The sequence below is a fragment of the Sus scrofa genome, chromosome 10 (assembly GCF_054392235.1).
Source record: "Sus scrofa isolate SSC_HxYL_T2T_F1_AM1 chromosome 10, Sscrofa_HxYL_maternal_Yorkshire_Landrace_v2.0, whole genome shotgun sequence".
Taxonomy (NCBI): Eukaryota; Metazoa; Chordata; class Mammalia; order Artiodactyla; family Suidae; genus Sus; species Sus scrofa.
In genome coordinates this window covers 49,342,800-49,353,951 of record NC_139392.1, presented here as the reverse complement: position 1 = coordinate 49,353,951, position 11,152 = coordinate 49,342,800, and the positions used below count along the sequence as shown (strand labels likewise).

Here is an 11,152-nt window from a genome sequence, read left to right as displayed (position 1 = left end):
TTGAAAGTTCTTTCTATATGGGTGATACCACAGATATGAATAATATTAAACTTTACTTGGGGTTATGAAAATTAATAGAAATGATAGAATTTTGGGGGAATCATATATGATCAAAAAGTCTGCAATATAATATGAAATGTTAGTCTCAACACTAAAATTTATTCATGAAATTATATATGCTGATGGACAGGATCCAAAGCTAACATGGTTAGCAGAATTGATTTTTTTGGAGACTGCAACTTTATATTTCTTTTACTTTGTGTTTTACTTTATTTCATTTTTATTTAAAAATTAAAAATTTGTAGCTTTCTAGAATTTGTAATTAATACATCAAAATTGTATAAGTTTCTAGGACACAATATGATATTTTGAGATTTAGCTATATATTTATATATATAGCTAAATATGTGTATAAAAATATATATAGCATACAGGAGTTCCCATCATGGCTCAGTGGTTAATGAATCCAACTAGGAACCATGAGGTTGCGGGTTTGATCCCAGGTCTTGCTCAGTGGGTTAAGGATCAGGCATTGCCATGAGCTGTGGTGTAGGTTGCAGATGTGGCTCAGATCCTGCATTGCTGTGGCTCTGGTGGAGGCCAGCAGCTACAGCTCCGATTAGACCCCTAGCCTGGGAACCTTCATATGCTGTGGGAGCGGCCCAAGAAATTGTAAAAAGACAAAATATATACATATATATAGCTAAATATATGTAATATATATTTATATATAGCTAAATATATAAATATAGCTAAAGTAAAGTGATTAGCTAATCCATTACCTCACATAGATTTTTTTTTTATTTTGTGATGAGAACACTTAAGATGAACTTATTTAACAAAGTAAACCTCAGTGCATTAAAAAATGGACAAAGTAAATGAAATATATGAATCTGAGATAAAGTGATCCTGATTCATATTTTGATTTAATTCCTCACAATTTTCACTTCAAATGCTAGGGTAGATTGAAACAAACATGATTGAGGTAATATATACATTTTAAAAATCTAAAAAATGCCTCTGTAAACAACTAGGAGAACACAAAGATGCAAGGAGTCTGTGCATTTGCTGAGTGAATAGAAATGGGGATGAAGCATTGTATTAGCAAAATATTGGCTCTGTCTGTACAAACTCATTAAGGAGTCAAAGATGACTTGATGAAAGTGCAATTAACTCTAAAGGGCATCAATTATCTCTAATCTCTGTTTTCATTGCCACAGCTTTTCAAAATATTGGTGTCATTTAGGAAGTGACCAGATAACTTCTTTATCTTGAGCTTGCCAATTCTAAATCAACTTCTTTATCCAGAAGCTATCAGAAACCAAAGTTAGTTGTAGTGTGAGGGTGTCTCAAAGGATATCTAGAGTTGGCCAATATTTTTCTCATGGTTCTTCATTAAGAAAAAAAAATCTTCCAAATGCCCACTCTAGCCATGAAAAGGAGACTCTTAACTCAATCTGACTGAATATTTCATTCTGAAGTGGCATGCTGTATTTCCTACTCAGCTTAGATTCTTGAAGCAGCTTGTTCATGATGTATTATAATCACAAATTTACTTCTATTTGAGGCTTTTCTAACCTACACATTCTTCATGGTTCAATTATGTTTATCTTTAAGGCACAGTGACTTCTATGACATGTGTATTACAATTTTTCTAGTTAATTGCATTCCATTTGGATGACTTGAGACATTTTTAACCTCCATGAGTTAAAAAAAATTGATATGGTTTGACCAGAAAAATTGACATTTGACCAAAAAAATTGGTATGCTTTGCCTTATTTCTAAATATAGAGGTTCCAATATGGTCTTTAAAATTACTTGAGACAAATTATCTAGCTATAATTATTCAATCCAAGGAGGAAGTGTTTCATCATGAAAAAGAGGAAGGCAATGTGGTAAAACATTTCTACTTTTTGATGGTATAATTGGACTGACAAAGTATTAAACAACAATTTTTGGACCCACATTTGTAACTGAATATTAAGATATTAATTGGGGATTTTGCATCATTTAGTTAAAGTTCTCCTCAGAACATCTTTAACTTCTCTGTTTCTTAGGCAATAGATCAATGGGTTCAGCATAGGAATCACCAGGGTGCAAAACAGAGACCATTTTATCTATAGAAAACATATGGCTAGATTTGTGTTTCAGGTAAATAAACAATAATGTTCCATAGAACATGACCTCCACTGTCAGGTGTGAACTGCAGTTAGAGAAGGCTTTGTGACTTCCCTCAGTGGAGTTCATTCTGAGAAGAGCCATGAGAATAAATGTGTAGGATACAAGAACAATCAAGGGTGAAGAGAGCAAGTTACACCCTGAAACTATCAAAATGATCAATTCTGATTTGTGTGTGCCAGAACAGAGCATGGAAATCAGAGAGAGGCAGTCACCATAGAAATGTTAGAGCCACAGGAGGACAAATTAAATAATGTAATTGTGAGAATCAGTGACACAAAGTGCTGTAGAGCTAGGGAGTGAGTACCAGGCCCCAATATACTTTCTCTGCCATGATGACTATGTAGAGAAGAGGTTTGCAGATGGCTGCATAATGATCATAGGCCATTGCTGATAGCATAAACTTCTCAGTGATGATGAAAATCTCAAAGACTGCTAGTTGGGTGGCACACCAATTGTAGGAAATTGTATTTTGGTGCAGGACAAAGTTGCCCATCATTTTTGGGCCAATGAGAGTGGAGTAACCAGATCCAGATTACTAGAGTAACCAGTAATTGGCAAATGTCTAAGGAAAAAATACATGGGATTATGTAGCTTGGAGTCCAAATGGGTCAGGAAAACCTTGCCCAGATTTACCATCACTGACCTAGTGTAGGATGAGGAAGATTCCAAAAAGAGACACCTGGAGCCTAGGGTTATTGGTGATCCCCATGAGAATAAATTTGGCCCCACTTTTGTTACTGCAGTATGATTGTGTTTCTCCATATGGATCATCCTGGTAACCTGTGTATCAGATCAATACTTATTATATTTGAGATGCTCTCTTCCTCTTCTTCTTTTTTAATGGACACTATTGCAGGCATATGGAAGTTTCAAGGCTAGGGACTGAATCCCAGCTGCAGTTGTGACCTACACCATAGCTGCCCCAAGGTCAGATCCTTAACTCATTGTACCAGGCTGGGGATCAAAACTGTGCTGCCTCAGAGACAATACTGGATCCTGAATTCCAATATTGGATCCTATCTCCTAAGGGAATTCAATACATGATATATGAGATAGAGAATTGTTTTCTTTATCTCAAATATAAATAAAGATTCCTCTTCTCATAAGGACAAAATCACACATACCTACATTTACATGGCAGTGAAAGTGCCCAATGATTAGCTTTTCTGATTGTAATGAGGTTCTTGATATAAGCTTTTCATTGCTGAGACAGTCCATTTCAAGACATTCACCTCAAGTAAATACATTTTCAGCCATACCAATTAGATTAAGAGCCAGGCCACCCCAACCATAAATTTTCCTTTTTAGAAAGCCCTAGATGATACAGGTAACTGACTGCTTGATTGAACCTGCTTTTCCCTTCTTGCACATTCATTTCTGATCTTATGTTTTTAATTCACCAGAACAAAGTGAATCTAAACACCCCACCCTTGACCACAATGAAAGCAGAACCCATGGCTTTTCTCCCTCCCTTGCTCTCTGCTTAGCTTCTCTGTGTGTCTCTGAGTGTGCCATGTGCCCTCCAGGGTATGAGTAATAAGCCTTGTTTTTCAAGGTTCCCCAATGACTGTTGCATCCTCCAATCACAATAAGAATCACAAGGGCTGACCCAGCCACACACTAGCTCTGGCCAGGGGAAAGGTCCCTGGGAGTTCACCACAAATATTAAGGCCCACTTGAGCACCTATTCCTAGTTGATAGAATCACAAAGCACATATTCGCTGAAACATTTGTAAAGAATGCTTTAAAGGGGCGAGACATTTTGAAGTGACTGTTTTGATACAGCTACTTCTTTTTACCCAAAGTCTTTTCTAAATATATCAAAAGACCTATATATTATATTTCTGCTTTTTTTTTAATTTTGAATAATTATAAAACAGAAATCGACAGCCAAACCATAAAATTTACATTATCAACAGTCATCATATCTGTTTAAAATTGTAAACAGGAAGAAATTCTAAACTGTTAGTGGAGTGATCAATTATGTGGTGATTATAAAACTTCTGACCACTGGATATAAATTTCAGTACTTCCACTTACTATAAAGTCAGCTTGTTTACCCAATTCAAAATCCAATGCTATGTTAATTTTAAAATTTTGCTATTAATATCTTAGTTCTCCTTTTTTTACATCTGTTGTTTCTGACAAATTACCTCTAGTGAACTTCCCATTGTACCTCCCTCTTTTGTATAAAAAGGTCTTGGCCATTCTGATTATTTATGAATTCTAATGATTTATAGAGATTCACGTAAAGAGACCCAGTAGGAAGCAGAATACAAATGAACAGCAAGCACTGATAGAGAATGCATTATGTGCCAGACATTTTTCTGAGCATTTTACATATATTAATTTGTTTCATCCACACAACAACTCTAGGAAGTAGTTTGGTCATCTCTGTATTCACAGGGTCTTGGTTCTAGAACCTGCTGCAGATCCCAAATCTGCAGATGCTCAGGCCTCAAAGTCCGCCTTCTTTGTCCTCAGGGGATTCTGCATCTGCAGATTCGAACAACTACCACTGGTAAACATAGTAATGTATGCACTAAAAATAGTTTGTGTTTAAGAGGACCCATGCAGTGCAAACCCTTGTTGTTCGTGTGACAATCGTATTACCATAGTCCATCTGATAGTCAAGGAAACAAGGTGCACAAGGAGTGAATTAACTTAACCAAGTTATCTAGATAATAAGTGGTAGAATCAGGATTCAAAGTTATTCTATCTTCAGAATATATCTGGAAAAACATGATAGTATTCTTCTACTCTAGTAAGGTCTACCTGAAAACATAGGAAATAAAAAGTGGGTCAGGAGAAATACTAGGTAAATAATGATAGGCAAAGATCCTTGCTAAAATAGATATTTGAGGAGCTCCCATCTTGGCGCAGTGGTTAATGAATCCGACTAGGAACCATGAGGTTGTGGGTTCAGTCCCTGCCCTTGCTCAGTGGGTTAACAATCCGGCATTGCCGTGAGCTGTGGTGTAGGTTGCAGACATGGCTCGGATCCAGCATTGCTGTGTGGTGTAGGCTTGTGGCTGCAGCTCTGATTCAACCTCTAGCCTGGGAACCTCCATATGCCGCAGGAGCGGCCCAAGAAATAGCAAAAATACAAAAAAAAAATTTTGAAGCATTATGCTCATTTGAAAAAAAAATGCTAACGTTGTCTAAATCCACAACACAGAGTATCAGAGACTATACTGGTTTGTAGTACATGATAGATAAATCCATTTAAACTAAAGAAATAGTTTTGCACTGCATAATAGTTTCAATCTTTGGTGATGATTGAATTTAAGCTGTATGTTCCAAGAAGTTTTCAAGACCAATGTTTGCTACTTACATTATTGGAAAATTTGCTTTTACTTCCTATTGTTTTCATTCTCATTGTCATTGCAGAATATTTTGTGTTTTTCAACCCCCTCTGAGATGCATTTTGTTAAAGATTTGATCTCATTCAAGGATTTTTTAAAATGTATGTAATTACCAAGGAAGAGTGTTTTGGATATTTGCTAATTATTCTCCAAAAGCACCATTAGGAAAAGTCAAAAGTATGTCATGCCTGGGCCTAACTGAATAAATAAATTGTACAAAGGCACTAAACATTGGAAAAAATAAATATGCCATTGTCAGTATCTCAAGTACATAATATAATGTGCATGTTAAGTATATTTGAAACATACATATGCAATTCATGAGTAAATGAAAAATGACTTTGTTGAAAAGCATTGTATAATATTATGACAAAGTAGCATTCATTAACCAAATGTAATTTTGATGGATATATAGTTATAAGTTGATATAAGAAAATGTTTTGTGACATTGTTTTTGCCAGTGATTGATGGTAAATATTTTTTTAATCAGTTCATATGTTGTCTTTCATCCCAATCTTTTAAAAATGTTTTTCTGTATCTTTGGTTTTCAGAAACCTTATATGACATACTTTGGTGTAATTTCCTTTCTGTTTATCCTGCTTAGAATTATTTTAGCATTTTATACCTTGGGGTTATAGGGTTTTTTTTATTCTTTATGGTTTGGAAAAAATTCTGGCCAACATTTCTTCTGCCAGGTTTTCTGCCTCATATAATTTCTTCTTTCCACTTGGACCTAAATTTAAATGTACTGTACACAACTTGCTGCTATTCTAAGGATCACTGAGACTACTTTCATTAAGTTCATTCAGTATTTCAGTTTTCCTATGACCTCATTTTTGATAGCCTTTACTGTGATGTGCTTAAGTGTAACTATCATTTCTTTTTCAGCATATTACATGCTGTTACTCTCATTCAATAAATATATGTTCCTATAGAATAAGGCATTTTCATCTCTAGAAGTCCCAATTGGTTATTTTTGATCTTTTATTTATCCCCTCAAACTACTATGTTTTTTATTAAATTACTCAGTATATTCAACATAAATATATTTTAAGTATTTGCCTGATAACAAACACGTGGTTTCCTGACTAAGAGCTTAATAAGTGTTTCCATTGGGAGAGATGTGGGGTTCTGTGGAATCAATAAAGGAAATATTGAATCAACAATAAGGCATGTTGGGGAGGGAGTGACATTAAATTGAGACCTAAAATATGAGGATTAATATGGCTGAATACAAAGGAAACTATTTATCCATGCTTTTTTTTTTTTTTTTTTTTGCTATTTCTTTGGGCCGCTCCCGTGGCATATGGTGGTTCCCAGGCTAGGGGTCCAATTGGAGCTGTAGCCACCAGCCTATGCCAGAGCCACAGCAACACGGGATCCGAGCCACGTCTGCAACCTACACCACAGCTCACAGCAACACCGGATTGTTAACCCACTGAGCAAGGGCAGGGACCGAACCTGCAACCTCAATCCATGCATTTTAATTAGCCTTTGCTCTGGAGCTGAGAATAATGCAATTATATTTATTAGAAATATTATCAGATGCCATTTGACTTTTTCATACTTTAAAATAATATTTCATATTGGATATTACATACAAAGTTTGCATTGACTCTTAAAGACCCTGTAGAAGACATTTTTACTTCCTTAAGCTATAGATCAGGGGGTTAAATATGGGGATTACTCAAGTGTAAAATACAGAGGCCATTTTATCAGTATCAAAGGAGTGAGTGAATTTGGGCTGTATGTACATAAATGGTAGAGACCCATAGAACGCAACCGCCACTGACAGATGAGAACCACATGTAGAGAAAGCTCTTTTCCTGCCCTGTGTAGAATGCACTTGAAATATGACTATCAGGATCAGTAGGTATGACACTAGGATGACCAAGAGGGAAGAGATCAAATTAAATGCTTTAAATAATATGGTCAATTCTGGAGTTCCCGTCGTGGCGCAGTGGTTAACGAATCTGACTAGGAACTATGAGGTTGCGGGTTCGGTCCCTACCCTTGCTCAGTGGGTTAAGGATCCGGCATTGCCGTGAGCTGTGGTGTAGCTTGCAGACGTGGCGCGGATCCCGCGTTGCTGTGGCTCTGGCGTAGGCCAGCGGCTACAGCTCTGATTAGACCCCTAGCCTGGGAACCTCCATATGCCGTGGGAGCGGCCCAAAGAAATAGCAAAAAGCCAAAAAATAAGTAAAGAAGTAAATAAATAAATAAATAATATGGTCAATTCTATTTCTTGTGCATTTGAGCAGAGTATAAGTACCAAGGGAACATCATTACAATAGAAATGGCTAATGACATTAGAGACAAAAAAGGTCAATGTAAAAATCTTAATGGTGAACACTAGTGCCTGAAAGGCACTGTAGATGTATGGAATGCCTACCAGCACATGGCAAATTCTCTGGGAGATGATAACATTGTAGAGGAGGGGGCTACAGATAGCCAAATAGATAAACAAGCTAAAAAATGCCCTGATGATGACTATAGGGAAGAAAGCCAACTGTGTGGCACATGCATAACAGGAAATGGTACTTTGATCCACAACAAATTTACAAGCATCTTGGGACAAATGACTGTAAAATTACCAAGATCAATGAAAGCCAGGTGTTTGATAATAAAGCATATAGGGGTGTGTAGGTGGGAATCCATTTGGGTCAAAATGATCTTACCCAGATTGGCCACTATTGTGATTGTTTAGAGGATGAGGAAGATCCCAAAAATTGAGGCCTGAAGCTCAGGCTTCCTTGTGACTCCCATCAGAATGAATTCAGTCAGCAATGATAGATTCTGTTGGCCCATATATCCAGTTAGCTTGTCTGGTAAGAAACAGAGAAAGTGTTATTAGCTTTCCTGTGGTGTCATCTAAATAAAGTACAAATATCTGTAAATACAAAGTTTTTTTTTAATAATGGGGAAAGAAAATAATTTCCATATATGATTTGGAACCTAAATAAATAACAGAATCTCAGATACAATTTAGAATAGATTTACAAGGAGATCCTGCTGAACAGCATTGAGAACTATGTCTAGATACTCATATTGCAACAGAACAAAGGGTGGGGGAAAAATGTATACATGTAAGAATAACTTGATCCCCATGCTGTACAGTGGGAAAAATAAATAAATAACAGAATCTTCTTCTCAAATAAAAGGAGTCATATGAAACCATATGCACAGCTACTACAGATTAAACTCTAGAGTCAGCAGTATTTGGGACATTATTATTTGACTAATAATACTGGCTAACAGATGCTGCAAAAATAATTTGTCTGTTGTTTGCTTTCCTATTAATTTTGGTTTAAAACTGTTTCCACTTGTCTGTTTGACTTGTGTTTTATTAACATTGATTGGCATATTAAAAATCACTTTGAGCTTAAAAAAAAGTAAAGATATTTATTTCTTTGCTCTTTACTGTTTCACTAGTCTATTTAATTATCCCTGTGCCAGTAGTATTTTGTACTGGGTAGAGCAGGTTTACAATATGTCATAGTATTTGGGAGAGAAAGCCCTTCCACCTTGTGTGTCTTAAGATGTCTGTTAATTAATTGTGGGCCTTTGTAATTTGATATAAACTTCAGAATCAGCTTTTGAAATTTCAGAACTCAGTGGGTGTTTGGTATTATATTGAACATATAAATGCACAGAGGAAGAATGAGTTTTAAAATACAGTTGTCCAACCTCCAAACACAAGATATCACTTATGTAACTTTGATTTAATGTCTCAGAGTTTAAAAAAAACTTCTGTGTAGATATTGTGAGTGTCCTTCACTATACTTGTTCCAGAATATTTGTACCACTGTGTGCTAAGTGTGTCTGCAGAGTTCTCTCTTTTATAGTTATGTCTTCTTTTTTCTGCTGTAGGTTAGCTGGTTTTATATCCTAATTTAATTATTTTTATTCTGAGAAACAAATATACTAGATTTATTATTTATACCTTTGTGATTTAAAAAATTATAATATATATTTTTTTTAAAAACCTGAAGTTAATTTAAAATGTTGTGTTAGTTTCAGGAGTATAGCAAAGTGACCCAGTTATACATATATATCTTTTTTTCAGATTATTTTCCCTTATAGTTTATTAAAAATATTGAGTATAGCTCCCTGTGCTACATCCTAGGTCCTTGTTGGTTATCTGTTTTATATATAGCACTGTGTATATGTTAATACCAAACTCCTAATTTATCCCTCCCTCCCCTTTGATAACTATAAGTGTGTTTTCTATGTCTGTGGGTCTATTTCTGTTTTGTAAAACAGAATATTTTTCTTTGTAAAACTCATTCTTTGAGGCCACTATCACCCTGGTTCCAAAACCAGACAAAGATACCTCAAGAAATGAAAATTACAGACCAATATCACTGATGAAGATAGATGCAAAAATCCTTAACAAAACACTTGCAAACCAAATCCAACAGTACATTAAAAGGATCATACACCATGATCAAGTGGAATATATCCCAGGGATGCAAGGATTTTTTGATATCTGCAAATCGATCTTTGTGATACACCATGCTAACAAATTGAAGTATAAAAACCACATGATTATCTCAACAGATGCAGAAAAAGCATTTGACAAGATTAAGATCCATTTATGATTAAAACCTTCCAGAAAGTGGGCATAGAGGGAACCCATGCCTAAATATAATAAAGGTCATATATGACAAACCCAGCTAACCTCATTCTCAACAATGAAAAGTGAAAAGAATTCCTGCCAAGATCAGGAACAAGAAAAGGATGTCCACTCTTGCCACTTTTATTCAACATAATTTTGGAAGTCATAACCACAGCAATCAAATAAGAGAAGGAAATAAAGGAATCCAAATGGGAAAAGAAGAAGTAAAACTGTTGCTGTTTGCAGATTACATGATACTATATATAGAAAATCCTAAAGATGCTATCAGAAAACTACTAGAGCTCATCAATGTATTTAGTAAAGATACAGGATGAAAAATTAATACACAGAAACCTTTCACATTCCTATACACTAATAATGAAAGATCAGAAAAAGTAAGAAACAATCTCATTTACATCATGTCAAAAAGAACAAAATACCTAGGAATGAACTTACCTAAAGAGGTAAAAGACCTGTATTCTGAAAACTATAAAATGCTGTTGGAGGAAATCAAAGGTGATATAATCAGATGGAAATATATACCATGCTTGTGGATTGGAAGAATCAGTATTGTCAAAATGAGTATACTACCCAAGGAAATTTACAGATTCAATGCAATCCCTATAAAATTACCAATGCATTTGTCACATAACTAGAACAAAAGATTTTTAAATTTATATGGAAACATGAAGGACTCTTTTTTTTTTTTTTTTTTTTTCTTTGGCTACACCCATGGCATATGGAGGTTCTCAGGCTAGGTGTTGAATTATAGCTAAAGCTGCCAGCCTTCACCACAGCCACAGCAATGCCAGATCTGAGCCACATCTGCAACCTACACCACAGCTTAAGGCAACGCTGGATCCTTAACCCACTGATCGAGGCCAGGTCTCAAATCCACTTCCTCATAGATACTAGTCAGATTGATTTCTGCTGAGCCACTACAGGAACTCCTGAGCCACGAAGGGAACTCCAGAAACATGAAGGACCT

General features: G+C 35.6%; 2 pseudogenes; both read right to left on the bottom strand.

Annotated features, from left to right (window-relative positions):
• Nucleotides 1–2,006: 2,006 nt before the first annotated feature.
• LOC110258847 (olfactory receptor 8K1-like) lies at nt 2,007–2,952 on the bottom strand (annotated as a pseudogene).
• Nucleotides 2,953–7,139: 4,187 nt separating this feature from the next.
• LOC146399381 (olfactory receptor 8K5-like) lies at nt 7,140–8,354 on the bottom strand (annotated as a pseudogene).
• Between the last annotated feature and the right edge of the window lie 2,798 nt (nt 8,355–11,152).